The following is a 17,188-nucleotide window of genomic DNA, read 5'->3' on the forward strand; positions in this document are numbered from 1 at the left end:
CCGACTGGTGTTTCGTTCATTTGCAATTTAGGAGTAATTTCAAGGCCGAATGTGCCGTTTGTTTGCGTACTAACAGGTGCCAAGTTGTCACTATACCCGTTAACCTTGGTGGTGAAAATGAGTGAAATTGGTTCTGGAATCACATCAGCTCTTATATACTATATGTTATGATTTTCTATGGGACTCTATGCCGAATATATAGGTCATATTGTGTGTTATCTTAATAAAATTACATCAATAAATTGCGAGAGTGTAAAATGTTCGGTTGGACGTGAACTTAGCCTTTCCTTATTTTTTACAAATTGTTTTGGGCTATCGACACAACCTTATACAATTGAACAATAATAAAAATATTTTAACAAAGCAACAATGACAACCTTCAAAATATTATTTTTTTGGTTTCTCTTTTTATATTTTTCTTGTCAACTCGAATAAAATTCTCTTATTGATATCTTCCTCGCAATTTTTCCATATTTACTCACTTTCTAATCTTTTTCTGGCCTTCCACGAATATTTCAAGATTAAAATTAGCCAGATCGGTTTGAACTTCAACAACCAATAACTTCCCGATTTTATAAAATTTTTAATTTTCTTCGCGGATAGTTAAAAAAATTTAGGGGTGGATCACCCTTAACATTTAGGAGGATGAAAAATAGATGTTGTCCGATTCTCCACCCTAGCCGATATGCACGCTAAGATTCACGAAAATCGGTCGAGCGGTTTCAGAGGAGTTCAATAACGTACACCGTGACACGAGAATTTTATATATTTATATATTTCATATAATTTCGAAAATGTTAAGCAAATAAAGTAACGTAAAAATTACTTATCAACTTGATATGAAAGCTTTAAATACTTTATATTTGAAAGAATCTAAAGTTTCCATAATTTTACAGATGTTAGTAGCAAAAGCTTCCATTAAATGCGCTAAACTAATATAAGAGGTGTGTTCAAAAAATAACGGGAATTTTCAAGTTCATATTGTCCAAAAGAGTAATTTTAAATTTTTTATTATGTATATATATGTAGCTGTATTAATTGCCTACTTTGTCTGTAGCAGCCGCTAAGGTTAGACGTGTTTTTATTAGCTTTTTATTAGCTAAAAGCTCACACTCCATTGCTAGATCGATGTAACTATACTGTAACGATGCCCCCCAATCTCCATATTCGCCAGACATGACTCCGTGTGACTTTTTTCTATTCCAAAAATCGAATTTAAGAAATGTTTCGACGATTGGACGAAGTGCGATGACATTAATATAGACGACTGAATAAATAATTTTTTTTTTTCAAAAAATAAAAATTCCCGCTATTTTTTGAACACTCCTCTTATTTATACATATTTACATATATCATTACTATTAATTTTATTTTTGAAGAAATCTCACATCTGCGCTGAAATCGAATCTGCACATAAAATAGCCCAACTAAATATCTAAATTAAAATGCTTTCGCTGTCAAATGTAATATGAGCCGCGACAATGTGTGCCCTTCAACAGTGCATTCACACACACACACACATTTATATATAAACATGCAAGTGCACCGCTTTCGCTTCCAAAGCTTCTTCATTCATTCATGCGCAGTCAGCAGCGCTGAACACCCACATAGTTCGACGCTTTCATATCGACATACATACTATTGCATACATATACATACGTATGTACATATGTAAATGGGAAACAGAAAAAAATATATGTGGCGCACAGAAAACAGCTGGAATGTGGCTAGCTATGTATGTATGTATGTATGGCAGCTGGCACGTTTTGTTGTTGTTATTTATGCATTGTTTTTGTCATTAATATCAGATGGTTTTGTAAAACTTTTTCATTGCAATATATCAGATGTTTGCTTTCACCGACTTCAAGCGTAATATATTCATGTACATGATGATATGTATATCTGTATGTGTACTAGAAATTGGGCCGATTCATTTGCTTACAATGTCATAAACCTACGCTGTTGTTGTTGTTGTTATCATAAATGCCATCATTATTATATTGTTTGTTGTGATTCGTTGTCAACTTGTTGTTGTTTTTGTTGCCGTCCGCCTAGCATGACCTTGAACTCTTGCTAGCTCAATGACGTGTTGCCGATGAGACCCAGCATGAGCGTCAACAAGCTGCCAACAACAAAACGTTAGTGTAATGTTGGCAAAAATGACAGCCTTCACAATGCAACAACAACAACGTGCACAGGAGTGCAACCCACTGCAATAAGTAACAAGGATAAAAGTCACGTGGCCCACACAAATACGAATACGAATCTAAACAATACTGAAATACCAACATTTGCGCAAAGATAAAAGCAGAAATGTAGAAAATGTGAAGAAAAAAATAAATCTAAATCTGCTTCACACTGCTATTTCCATTATGCTTCTAGCTGCACGCTGAGGCCACTTGGCTTCCTTTTTCGTCGTTTGTTGCTGCACTCGAGCCGAGCAACCTTCAAGCGTGTCCCATCACATCAAACCACTCACACAGTGCTCACAACAATCCTTTCAACCTTTCAATCTCAGTCGCATTCGCTTTGGCTAGCTATGTGTGTCCGATGGTTGTCCGTCCTTCAGCTCTCTAAGCGCTGCACAGCGGAAGTCAGCAAGCTGCAAAGAAACGCCGCTGGTGATGCTGCAACATTCGTATTTACGTAAGTAATATATGCCAGCAAGTAGAGGATCTTACAATAAGAGCACGTAGATGTTGAATATAAAAAATTTCCAGACGTTATATTACATAGAAGCACGCAATTTAGATTGCGATTTCTCAAGATGACACCAACTAAAATTTCAACACTAAGACCTTTAGCGTATAATTCTATAGATTTTGAATAAAGCTCTGGTTGGATGTGAGCTCATGTTATTTAGAACTACATCTTATATAGGATGTGAGCTCATGTTATTTAGAACTACATCTTATATAGGATGTGAGCTCATGTTATTTAGAACTACATCTTATATAGAACCAGGTATGTGCCATCTATAGTAGATTTTTGGCCTGCCGACTAAGATTGGGTATTTCGTTAGGGACACAATCAGATATAACACTGATTCATTGTTTCTATGTTCACAGTTTTACGAATCTACGTAACCGGAAAGTAACCGGATTTCTAACTGACAAAGATTATCTTTTCGACAGCATTTCTCAAAAATTTGCTCAAACACAATCTCACTGATTCTCACTTAGGCACTCTCGAAACACCTATTACTTATATAAATATGTATGTATTATATGTTGTTGTTATAAAAACAAACAGGATGCAGCACCATAATCCATAAACATACTATATACCAACCACAGAGCGTGTGTGAGCGTTTTAAGTGACGCAAGGTCTTTCATTACCAAATATTGCGAGTGGCATAAAGCTAAAATACAAACACACACGAAAATACAAAAACAAACGCACTGTTTAACATAACATCCTTTTTGTAATGAAAGAAATGCTGATGCGGCGCGTGATGATTTTTGACATCATCACAAACACTCGTTCGTGGTTCGTGCTCTTGAAAGCAAACGTTTTAAAAAGCGCTTTCAGCTGGCTGGAGACCCACGCCCACTCTGTGGCGAACATACTCGTATGATAACGTGTGGGCGTACGAGTGCACTATTGAAATTCCATTTCCGCCCATTACTATGATCGAATATTTTATCGAGTGACCTTGAAGTACTTAATATCTAAATATTGCCTAAATCGAGTGTAGAAATGAAGAAACTGAACTTTTATGTTAGACTAAAAGCTTTGAGAAATTTAAAATATTAAAAGTACTGCATCCTGACGGCCATATTAATACTGAGGTTCTGAGTATACTAGATTGTTATATTTTAAATTTTTTTTCGATACCAGTTAACAGGTTCTTCCGTGGTGGAGTAAGTCTGAGCACTGATTTTGCCCTATAATTTGAAATTTTTAATAGTTTCTAGACACACTAGACTAGACAGGCACAAATCTATCATAATATAAAATAGCTCGGACATACATACATATGTATTTCTGTTTCGCTAACAGAATTTGATGTTTTATACTTGAGCACGAATAAAATCGAGTATTAATCAAGGGATCAAGGTAACCTACGTGGAGTGCAGGATAATAGCGCATCAAAATCACTATATACAGTAGAATACCGATGATCCGAACATCGGTTATCCGAATATCCAAATGCATTCGTCTCGGATCTATTTGCCAATTTAAAAATGTTTTAAAAACAAGTAAGGAAGGGCTAAGTTTGGGTGTAACCGAACATTTTATACTCTCGCAATTTACTGATGTAATTTTATAAAGATAACACAAGTCGACCCATATATTGGGTATAAAGTTCAATAGAATAACGAAAATCATCATAAATAGTATATGGGGACTGAGGTATTTCCTAAACCGATTTCACTCGTTTTCACCACCAAGATACAATATATCGAAGACTATACGCTCACTTAATTTAATAATACTTATAATTAGGTATATGGGATATTTGGGAAGTTATGACCCGATTTTTACCATTTCAGGTACAGAGAGAAATTGTTATAAGAAAAAATTCAGAGGGAATGAATTACATTAAAATATCTGAGGGATTTACCTATATTTTCGGTGAAAAATTAACCTTAGGCACTGAGTTCTTCATGTTCGATATCAGGGGCCTTGAATAGTCATGGTCCGATTTTGACAATTTTTCCACAAGTGATGTCACAGCTCAAATACAGTATTTGTGCAAAGTTTTATTCCGCTAGCTTCATTGGTTCCTTATGAATACATTATAAAGTGAACGAATCAGATGGAATTCAAAATTGAGTTATATGGGAAGTAGACGTAGTTGTGAACCGATTTCGCCCATATTCCACCCGTGTCATCAGGGTGTCAAGAAAGTGTTATATACCGAGTTGAAATCGGTGGAATAGATCTTGAGATATGGTTTTTGACCAATAAGTGGGCGACGTCACGCCCATTTTCCATTTTGTAAACAAATCTCAGTGCATCTTCCTTCTGCCATTTCTTATGTAAAATTTGGTGTTTCTGACGTTTTTCGTTAGTGAGTTAACGCACTTTTAGTAATTTTCAACCTAACCTTTGTATGGGAGGTGGGCGTGGTTATTATCCGATTTCTTTCATTTTTGGATTGTATAAAGAAATGGCTAAAAGAAACGAGTTATATACAAAAAACCTATTTGGGGGCCACGCCCACTTTTCCAAAAAAATTACATCCAAATGTGCCCCTCCCTAATGGGATCCTATGTTCCAAATATAATTTTCATAACTTTATTTATGGCTTAGTTATGACACTGTATAGGTTTTCGGTTTCCACCATTTTGTGGGCGTGGCAGTGGACCGATTTTGCCCATTTCGAAAGCAACCTCCTCAGGGTGCCAAGGAACATGTGTTCCAAGTTTCATTAAGATATCTTAATTTTTACTCAAGTTATCGCTTGCACGGACAGACGGGCAGACGGACGAACAGACATCCGGATTTCAAATCTACTCGTCATCCTGATCATTTATGTATATATAACCCCATATCTAACTCCTATATTTCTTGGTGATACAAACAACCGTTATGTGAACAAAACTATTATACTCTGTGCAACAGGTTGCGAGAGTATAATGACAATTGTAATCTGATGAAGAAATCATTGAGGAATTGAACAGTAAGAAGAGAGAAGATGATGAATACTGATACTGAAACTGGAGATGTATGTTAAGTACCATATCACGCAGAAGCTTTTGAAGCTCAAGAAGTTGTTATTAAGTGGATGAATCGGAACCCATCCATTTCTTACAATTGAAGTTCATCAGGGACTTGGCCGCAATGAAAAGATGTAATTATGTAATTCATTATCGCTATAGCTCGTGTTTTATACATCGAATTATCTAAACGACGCATGTTAAACCCATTATATAATAAAAATTTATTGAAATTAAAATATTGTTTGATTTTCTTTGAAATCGATTATAAGAATTTTCGATTATACGAAATACCCCTGGTTATATTTGTTCCGGCAAATCCGAATTATAGTACTGTACATACAACCAACTTTTTTATATCATGAGAGATTTTTTTTTATAACTTGAGAGTTTTCAGTTGTTTACTTATCTTCAGAATTTCAAACAAAAACTTTAACCCTCAACATATTTGAAGTAAAAAATAATTGAATTGGAAAACAAATTTAATAGATTTTAGCAACAAAATAATCTTAAATAAAAAATTTAGTATCAATCTCTATATTATTGCTTATTTGTTTGATTAAAAAAAATTGTATTTATTTTGTAGCGACCTTCAAATCAACGCAACCATCAATAAAGCAGAAATAAGCCAGATTTCGAATTTCGAAGACTGTGTATTTTGCACTCTTATAAAATATATATAAAATGCGTGTGCTTCGTCGTGTTTAAGTAGCAATTACGGTATTAATATTTGCACTTCGTTATCGCATAAAAAACAGATAGTGTGTACGTTAATTAAACATTAAAAAAATTAAATAACATTAATGAGCAGCGCTAGCGTTGGGCAATGACGTGTCGTGCGCGTGTGGTTAACTTTCGCTTTCAAATAATTTGATTACGATTAACTATAACTTCAAACTATTCAACTTTATTTACATTAATAAATGCACTTGTGTAAGAGAGTATGAGTATACAATATTGTATCTATGTATGTTTTTACATGTGGCAAATTGGATGCGTGCTTGCATTGTGCATATTTTGCGCTCACTTACTACATTGCAACACCATAATTATTGCAGAATTGCAAGCTTTTACTTTATTACAATGGTTTATATGCGCTGCTGTTAATCCATGAGCATTTTATGGATGCTACACATAACAGACGTACACACAGGCATACAAACAAGTGCTTACAGCTGTGTGTTTGTGTATTGAATTGCGCGTATTTATAGCATAAATACATAGATACATACAGACATATATATTTTATATGGTGAATGTTTAATTTGAAACATTTTAATTAGCTCAAAATGTGTGAGTGTGTATATGTGTGTCTTCAAGCAGGCAAATCAACTCGCTCGCGCTACTTCATTTTTGTGCAATTTTTGTTTAAATTTCAATTGCTATTTTTATTTTATTTTTATTTTCTTTTTCTATTTATTTGACTCAATAGTGTTCTGCGGTTGCGGCTGGATGGTTGGTTGAGCATTGACTAACGGACTCAACTGGGCTGTGTGTTTGATGATTGCCTGACTGCGCTGGTGTTGAATTAATTGAATTCTATCATCGCCTTTGCCATTGCTAGGGGGGCAATCACCATTGACTACCGCGGTTGCTGTTGCTGTTGCTGCCCACAGCCAACACAAACAACTACAACAATTTATTTTGTTGCAATAAACTATGCGGTATTAGCGGTGGCAATGTGGTCGCGTTGCGTTGGTTACCGCTACACGTTGGTGTGGCATGCAATACAAGGCTGACATACATATATTTGTACAATCATGTACTTTATGGACATTGGGTTGGGCAGACGGCCAGTCAGGCACATGCCTCAAATTTTATTGTTTTGCACTACAAATTTATTTGATATACGAATGTATTAGGATCGTAGCCCCTGTGGGGAAAAACTAGTCAGTTGGTAAAATAATCAATATACATACACTGGTGGCCACATAATTAGGGACAAAATAAAGTTGAGTAAAGTACTCGTTTCAGTTCAATGTTTTTAGCACTAAATTTTCGCCTAGAGACCCACTGTAAATTGCAACGGTATATTATAACTGTGCTCAAAAATGAAGCACGATTTTGAGTGACAAATTTAGACACTTTTACTAAAATTCGGCGGTTTGATGAATTTATTGTATTTTGAGTGTGCTGGTGCTGGGTCACATAATTAAGGACACCAATTTTTTTTATTGGATTTTTTATTATTTTAACACAAAAACTTGAGGTAAGTTGTATAAAGCATTTGTATATTAACTAAATATTCAATATCAAATAAAATAACTGTTAGATATGGGTCGAAAAAAGAGTTGTACTCCAGAATTGAGGAAAATGATTATTTACAAGTACGTGAAGGAAAAAATGTCCATTAGAGCCGTAGCGAAGGAACTTTTCTGCTCAAAATCAATGGTTCCCAATGCTTTGATTCATTACGGAGGACAGGGAGTAAAATAAGAAAAAAAAACGGCCCAGAAAAACTACTTCAAAGGACGATCGTGTAATTTGTAGAGTTTGCAAGGCGAATCATTTTTTAACTTCCAGGCAAATTCTTATCACGATAAAGGATCAACTGACCAACGATGTATCAACACGAACCATCAGATGTCGTCTTCTTGAATCGCAAGAAAAAAACCGCACGTATCAATCAAAAACTTAAAGAGTAGTATTAAATTTGCAAAGGACTATATCGTAAAACCCTTAGATTTTTGGAAACAAATACTGTTGAGCGATGAATCCAAGTTTAATTTATTTGGTTCAGATGGGAAACAATTTGTTCGTTAAATTTTCAATAAATCTATACCTTAGAAGATAATAAATATGGTAACTGAAGTTTAAAAAAATATGTCGCTTTTAAATTATAAAGTAAACCAATATTTTAAAAGAAAACGGAGTGTCCTTAATTATGTGACCACCAGTGTATGTATGACACGAGTGCCATGAAGTTGGCTACAAACGCCTGTTCACTGTAACCATTAACATATCAAACAATGTTGTGGCTAGTTAAAAAAAAGTCTTCTTCACATCCAATGAACCAACCAAACTATTTATAAACATCACATTTACTATCAGATTTAATTTATATCTGTAGGTAACCTTATCTTAGGTGTTGGAAAACGATTCTATTGACCAAAACTATGTCTCGCGGGTATCGAAAAATCTCAAAAATCGCTTTTACTGTAAGAGAATGCTGCGCCCTAAGCGAAACGTTACGTTAAATTTTCATAGTAATTATAAAGCCTTCCTCTACGGTTGGTTCGTGACGTCACTTTTTTATTAAAATTTAATTTTCAGAATACTGGGTTCAAATAAATTACTTTTTCAATTTTCTTATCTACAATCATAACTCAATAACTTTGCAAACGTTACTAAAGCACTTACATAATCTAATACCTATTGCGACTAATGTTGATCCTATAGGGCCCTTACTTATTATATATTAAGTAGCATTAATCTATATATGCACACACATGCATGTCGGTTTATTTATATATTTTATGTACATATGTACATATGGGAAATTACTCATTGTTCGTGCGCCTATTTTTGCTCAACACTTTTGTGCTTTTAATTATAAGTTTTGTACATTTTCTCCATCATTTTTTTTTTAATTTACAATACTTTTCCTATACAACTGCGCCAGCGAATTTATTACACTACTTTTAAAATTTATTTTTACTTTTTTTTGGAAATGTTTTTTTCGTAATTTCTTAAGCATTTTCACATTCTCCCGCTGTTCTGCGCTGGGATGTGCCAAACCATCAAAGTGCCTACATTATTACATGCGCTAGGCTTGTTGTTGTGGGCTGCTCTTATTGCCGATTGCCAGCGATGACCTAATTTTGTTTTGAGTTTTTTTATTTTTATTTTTGTTTTCATTTTCATTTTCATTTCTCCTAGGTCTGCATTTACATATATGTATTTATGTACGTAATTGTGTATATATGTATGTAGTTTGCACTTTTATTTGTTTGTTGCATATTTTCCACACATTGTTGTTATTATATTTTTTATAGAATTAATCTTTATCAAATGTTTTGCGTGTGTGTTGTGGTTGGGTCGGCGGAGTGTGGCTGCGTTTGTTTTGCTTTTTTTAAATCCATTCTCATTCATTCTTTTTCACATTACATTATGCGATTATTTCAAACTACTGTTGCACAACAATAACAGCAACAATATGACTTTTGTGTTTTATTGTTGGCTTCATTATGATTTTGCAATGCGAGAAATCGTTTTAATCGCATTTCAATGGCAACCTCGCATGCCTCATTTTGTAATAAACGCAATGCTACTTTGAAAATTATGAAATATATATGACTTTAGCACTTAATACTATTTTTATATTTGATGGATTTAATGGAAACGTGCTTTTGTATTGGTTTTGAGTATTAGTTAGCCAGTGTATGCAAATATGTAGGTAAATTAGTATTTAAATATGTACAAGTCTATGTAATCGTATATTAAAGTAAAGTAGCTCCGTTCGTTTATTTTTAAACTTCCACTAATCACTTCAGCAGCTTAGAATTGGCCAGCGACACATATCCAGCTCCAGTTAAATAGTCACCTACATATATACACATTCATACATACAATATGCATTTACTATATAGTCCGTACATCTATATACGTATATCTCTATGAAAATATACATATGTGCGGAAAATTGTTTGCGAATATTTACTATGCCCAATGACTATCTTTTCATTGCGTCTCCTCATCAACAATGTATTTGGAGCAGACTATCATTTATGCCAATATGTGTCGAGCAAAAGGCAAGCAAGTTGGCAACACTACATGGAACGCGTCGCTGTAGCTATTAGACATGCAAAACTATGCAAGCAGCAAAAGAATGCATGAATGAATTTTATGGATGCATTTTTATGTCATAATGAACTCATTACTGAAGCGAGCGCCACCCGGAAGAGGCATTAGTGCACAGCTATGTATCCTCACTATGTACTATATATGAAGTATGCGATGGGGCATATATCTACTTATATGGTATATACTACTACCTACACATACAATATATAAATGTGTAAAAGTCGATTTTGCACACACAAAAATGCCAGCAACTTAAAAACTCCCTGAAAGTTGACCACCCTTACGCTCTCGTGTGCTCACACATGCATTTTCGCGAAATTTGTAAAGTGCCCTACAGGAAATCAAAGGTTTCAGGTTCAAGCCTTGAGAGGGTAGTTTAGTTTATATGGTAATTTAGACAGGAACTTGTTAAGAATGTTCAAAACGGTCTGGAAGGATCTACAGGGATGCAAAAGCGCAAAAGTTATGTGTGAAGCGGTAGATCAGAAATACACGAAGTTTTTACTGATGCTCGATAGAAGGAAATGCAGGAACATAGTCGGTATACGCACTGATCACAATCTGGTAGCGGCGCACGTCTACAAGATGGACCTGACAGGTAGTGACCTAACAGGTAGTGAGGAATGCAGGAAATGTCAAGAGGAAGGTACCAGAGAAACTATGGAACAACTCTTGTGTGCTTGTCCTGCAGTGGCAAGGCAACGGCTTCAGCAATTGGGGGATTCACAGTACGATAATCTGGAAGAGATATCGTTAGGGAAACCACATCACCTTTTGAAATTCGCGTCAAGCGCAGGCTTCCTAAAGGATGACTACGTGACGACACTCCATCTGGTATCACAAAGGACCAAAATCGGTCTATGTGTGTCTTATTGGCCTACCAGATTAACCTAACCTATCTAACCTAACATATATTTCGATAGTATAAATATAAATTTTAAGCTAATTTTTATTTAGAACATGAATTACAGCGTTCTGAGTAACCCTACCTCGAAAAATTGGATTCGTACTTCCTGCACATTTCCGGCTGATTGGCTTATCGGAAACAAAAAAAAAATATCGTCGTTTTAATTGTAAGATAAATGCATTGAACTCACTACGATCAAGTGAATTTTGACTTTTGGTAGAAAAAAAAAATTGCCACTTTTGAGTTTTTTTATTTACGTTTTGAGATTATTTGAGTTTGAGATACGATGGAAAAAAGTGTGAAAACACACTTTACTACCGTATTCTAGACATGCTAATACTACGTTCGGACCGACATTGAAAACCTCTTGAAAACACAATTTGTGGATTGTGGAACCAAAGTCGTTCTGACCGACATTTTGTGTTTTCGATGCGTTGAAGCACATTCAAAAGGGTAATGCAACATGTGTATAATGTTGAAATATAAAAAGTCACCATTCGAGAAAAGAAAAGAAAACGCGCTTAATAACATTAAACAAATAAATTGCGAGAGTATAAAATGTTCGGTCACACGCGAACTTTGCCCTTTATTTCTTATTTTTATTTCTGTTTCTCCATTATTTTGACAAAGTGGTAAAATTTGTTTACAATATCAAATGACAACTTAGAGCTGGCAAAATATGTCTTCCAATAATATAGACTAAACTAGAGCAGACATCCATTATAATGAGTGGAATGTAAGTTTTCAAGAAGTTTTCAGCGAAAACTGTGATTTCGTTTGACAGACTTTGCATGGATGAAAACACAAGTTTTCGAACGAAACCCCATTTTTTCAATGAAAACATGTTTTCAATGTCGGTCCGAACGTAGTATAAGCAAGTAATCTATGATTTAAAAAAATAAAAATTGTTTGAGCCCATCACTTGGGATGATCCAATTAATTCCATTTGAACGATTTTTTTGGCGATCTCGCTGTAATCTGCATAATTACATATTCTTTCATTTCAATCTCTTTCCTACAGGGTCTGCATGTGCACACATAGTCGTACTTGGTTGTAAAAGCGTGCGCACCATCAAGGCTTTATTGACATCCCCACACCATAAATGAGTCATGCTTGTAGTAGTAGTGGCTTTTATGTAGTTTCACTTCGTTTATATTTACTCCCCTTACACGTTTGGGCAACCACTTTGCGTTGCATTTGCAGTCTCTATGTTGTGGTGCGCCATGCTTTGTAGTGGCAAAAACACTTTGCACCCGAAAAAATGTTGAAATAAATGGTTTGAGCAATGTTAACGCTCCATTAAAACGCGCGGCTGGTCATTAAAGTCTTACAAATTGTGCCGGTTTGCAATTGACCCAGTTGCTTATTTTTTTACAAAGTTTGAGTAAAGTTTTACAGACTACTTTGTACTAATTCACATACATAAATTAGAATAAAAACAAACATTATCTTAACCCGAAGTCATATTTGACCGCTTTTTTTTTGCTATTACAATTTTTTTTTTCTTGCAGCGCATACTTAATAATGACCCAATCTTTAACGAAATTCCTTACGCATTATATATGCATGTATGTACATATGTTATCTACTGACGAAATGTGTCCACTTTCAAAGTAGCCAACCGACTCCGAAACACGTCATTGAATTGGTTGTCAGTGATTCATTCATCGAAGCTAATTTAAGCGCACTCACCGTTTAAGGATACATGTGTAAATATGTATTGTAACATGCGGCTTTTAGACTTTCTTACGCGCTTCCGTTCTCTAGCACGCGTTTCTCCAAAAGCGTTATTCATTAGTATGAACTTCGATATAGCACACAGATACTTAGCTAGGTACTGGTGTAAAGCATATATGTATGTAAGTATGTACATATGTATGCGCACTCTTAAGTGGTAGCCATAACCAAGGCGCTGCTACCATATTGTCAACAGCAATTCTGTTAACTTCCATATTTTTTTGCTGCCATTATCGTTGAGCTTCTACCGCCGCTGTCTTTTGAAATTTTATAGTTTCACATTATTACCCACTCGACGTGCTCATTATTACTTTATTCACTTTGCGCTGCTGTGTTGAGTCGCCTCTTTGCACCCGTTGCGGAACATGGCACGCCCCTTGCGCCCACTTTTTCCGATGCACGATGAACGTGATTTGAAATTTGAATCAGAAGCAGACGCTTTAAAAAAGACTTCTTCCGTACAGCGACATAAATATGTGTGCAGACGTGTTTGTATGTTTATATGTAAGTATGTTATGTGGACATATAGAATTCTTGAGCGTGTAGTTTTCTTGCACTGCTATTAAAGTGAAAATCGTGTCTTTTTCTTGTTTGCTAATTTTGTGTTTCACAGTTTTTTCTGACATTTACATATATTAATTTTTTTTTTAATATATACAGCGGTGGTCAACTTATTGGAAATGATGACAGAAATCCAGTGTTTCATTCAAAGAAAGTTCTTTTTATAAATAGTCCATATATTGATTATTGACAAAAAACTCGGACGTTTTTATACCGTTATTTTGTGTGGAATTAAATTTAAAAAATATTATTTTTTGACAGTTATTTTTTGTGAAAATTAAATTAAAGAAACATTATTTTGGCACTTAAAACTACCACATCAAAATCGAAATTGAAACCCATTGTCTGAGTAAGAATTGCTCTCTTTGAAGCTTGGTTTCTAATTTCATGCTTACCACTGTAGCTGTCATTGAAATTATTTTCGGTTTCTGCTAGTTGTGGTCGGTTTTTGGTCGCGTTGCTTCAATTCAAAACTTCCGGTAGTTGCCTTGCCAGCCTTCCACTCACCGAAACCGACCACCAAACAATCAGCCAACCAACCAAACACACACACTCACATACAAAGCAGTTGGCAGTTTGGTGTGTCGCACGCCGGTTACCTTCCGCTGCCGCCACATAAACTGTTACACTGTTGCTGCGCTGAAGAAAGCAAAGCAATCGAAATGTGGCATAGTGTGTTGTCAAGATTTAGAAACTGAAACGTGCTTTTATGCCTCGCTAATCGCACCATTTCTGGTTGTAGCCCCTGCTACTACTCCCAAATTTCAGCACACCTCCTCTCCAAACTTGAGAAGTTCGTTCTTCAGACCTGGCATGTAAACAGTTGCTGATATGTTACTTTTTTTGCTTTGATTTAAATTCCTCCCTTGTTGTTGTTGCTGCTGTTAAAGTAGCCGTCATCGTTATCGCATTTGCACTTTTTAACCACATCAAGCATGCTTATGTATATATACATATGTACATATGTATGATTTATTTGTGTTTGCATATTATATACTCGTAAGTTTTTCCATTTTTTCCACGGTGGTCGTCGTTGAATGTTATTGTTGTGTTGGTACTAGTTTTCAAGCCAATTTCAACGAGTATTCCAACTTGTTTGCATATAGGTGCGGAATTATGTTTTTTATATGTCCATGTGTATTTTGTAATGTTTTTAGTAATCTAAAAGCCTACTGAATATTCGTATTGTGAGGAATTAACCCAAAGAGAAAGCACCCATTATGCTAAAAGGTATTCAGATTTGGGCCTACAAAAGTGAAATAATTCATCGATATTTATATTTTCGGCGATATTGTGAATTTCTGATAATAATTGTGTGAAAAATCTTGGAATATAGATTTTTCAAAGCATAATTTCTAGCATATATCATATCATAATTTCTTATTTTAATTTTTATGCCTTAATGGAATGAAAATAATTTTTCACGATTAATCCACATTTGAAGGATTCTTAACGATCTAGTTTAATGTTTGACCCATTAAGAGAGATCCAATAAAGTGATAGAAAATTAATTAAATATATTGCTTCAAATTGGATAATCGTTAATATGGAAAAAAATCTCGATTACTGGCGATATAAAATACGACTGATATCGATAATTCGATATTTTAAATTAAAAAAAATTTATTAAATAAATTCATCAGTTTGTAAAATTCATGTTATTTAAAGGGTTTTTCAATAGGGACGCTACAAAAGTAGACCGATAGTGACAGCAAACGACGCCAGATCTTCCCTCTCTTTTGACATTTCTCTTCGGTAAGGTTTGTTATTTCATCATGGAAAGTTATACGATCCAACAACGAGTAGAACCTATTAAAACTTACTACCGAAATTCGGAGTCAGTGACCTCAATTTTAAGACCGCTATGTCCAATTTATGGTCGGCTCATTTCTGGCTGAATGGCTACGACAATAAGCAAATTATGCGTTATTGGTCAGGCGTACTCCATGAGTCGCCATTGCATCCCGAAACAAATAACGTTTTGGTGCGGTTTTTGGGCCGACGTTGTCATTGGGCAGTACTTCTTCCGTGATGATCAAGACCGGCACGTTACTGAGAAAGGGTTTTTGTTTTATTTAAACTTTTGTAACGCTCTTATTGAAAAACCATTTATAAAGGGTTTGAATTTGTTATTATGTTCGTATGATATTCATATTCGAAAGCCACAACTTCACAGATTATCATGCGGTTTGACTTTTATATAGCTGATAAACCATGCAATGCTATGTATATAAAAATCGTCGACAAATTCTTTCAATATATTTATATTATTTATTTTTATGTACATATATAATAGGAATTTAAACGATTCAAGAATAGTAGTTGTTGGCTCCTTGCAAGATTAATTTCAGAATGTTTATAATTTCGAATAAAAATTATAAACTTTTTATGAAAAATATATATGTATTTTTCAGATAACACATATTTTCCATTCACAATTACACAACTGCTATATTTAGAAGAGAATGAAGTTGAGAAACTCATACAAATTGAACAATAATGAATTCTAACAAACAATTATGCATATGTGCTAATTCTCTAGTGTAAGCTATGAATATGATGAGTATATGTGAACAAATTGGTAGTCCATCTACAAAATTCTGATCTCCATAATAATTAATTAACACAAATTAGCGGAATTTATAAAATTAAATGTCACAAGCATGTCACGAGTATTTAACGTTCGCGAAATTTACATGAATATGTAATGAAAGCAAATAAAATGTGAAGTCAATATTGTATTTAACCCTACAACTCAGTGCACATTATGATTCATATATACATATAACTGTTTTTAAATACAGTTAGTACTTGAAACATAACCTTAAAATCGTATACCAAAACAGAACATTTTGAATTAGAAAAGTGAAAACTTTACATCCAAGAAAAATCAGTTTGGAATTTCAGCCGGGCAGGTGTGAAAGTAGAGCAACATGATGCATGCGACAGGTCAGTCGGTCGCTTGGCCAGTTGAGTCATGTTGGTCATAAATGCTAACTAACTGGGTCAATGCAGGCAAAAATATGCAAAAGAACATGCAAGCAAACTACATGTTTCGCTGTTGTTGTTGTGGGTGAATACAAAGTTGCGATTGTGCGCGCCAATACTGAGAGGTGGCACAAAACACGATGCTCTCGAACATAGCCAATTGCAACGCTTTAATAAGCAATGTTGTTGTTTTTATTTTTCTCTGCTAGTTTGTATGAATAATTTTGGTGGTTGGAGAAAAAGAGCGTAATGGACATCTTCAGTGACCGAAAATTCCGACTGTTTCGACAAATAACATAGCCAATTGCAACGCTTTAATAAGCAATGTTGTTGTTTTTATTTTTCTCTGCTAGTTTGTATGAATAATTTTGGTGGTTGGAGAAAAAGAGCGTAATGGACATCTTCAGTGACCGAAAATTCCGACTGTTTCGACAAATAGAAACAACGGAGCTGTGCATGAACGAGCACAAAGCTGCGAAGGATACATCTGTTTGTGGAAGTATCCTTGACTTCCACATACAGACA

General features: G+C 34.8%; 1 protein-coding gene across 1 annotated transcript in view; it reads right to left on the bottom strand.

Annotated features, from left to right (window-relative positions):
* Positions 1–17,188, bottom strand: part of LOC105210141 (uncharacterized) — a 37,626-nt gene that overhangs the window by 15,469 nt on the left and 4,969 nt on the right. The gene's annotated exons all lie outside the window — the stretch shown is intronic.

This window comes from Zeugodacus cucurbitae, chromosome 2 (assembly GCF_028554725.1).
Source record: "Zeugodacus cucurbitae isolate PBARC_wt_2022May chromosome 2, idZeuCucr1.2, whole genome shotgun sequence".
Taxonomy (NCBI): domain Eukaryota; kingdom Metazoa; phylum Arthropoda; class Insecta; order Diptera; family Tephritidae; genus Zeugodacus; species Zeugodacus cucurbitae.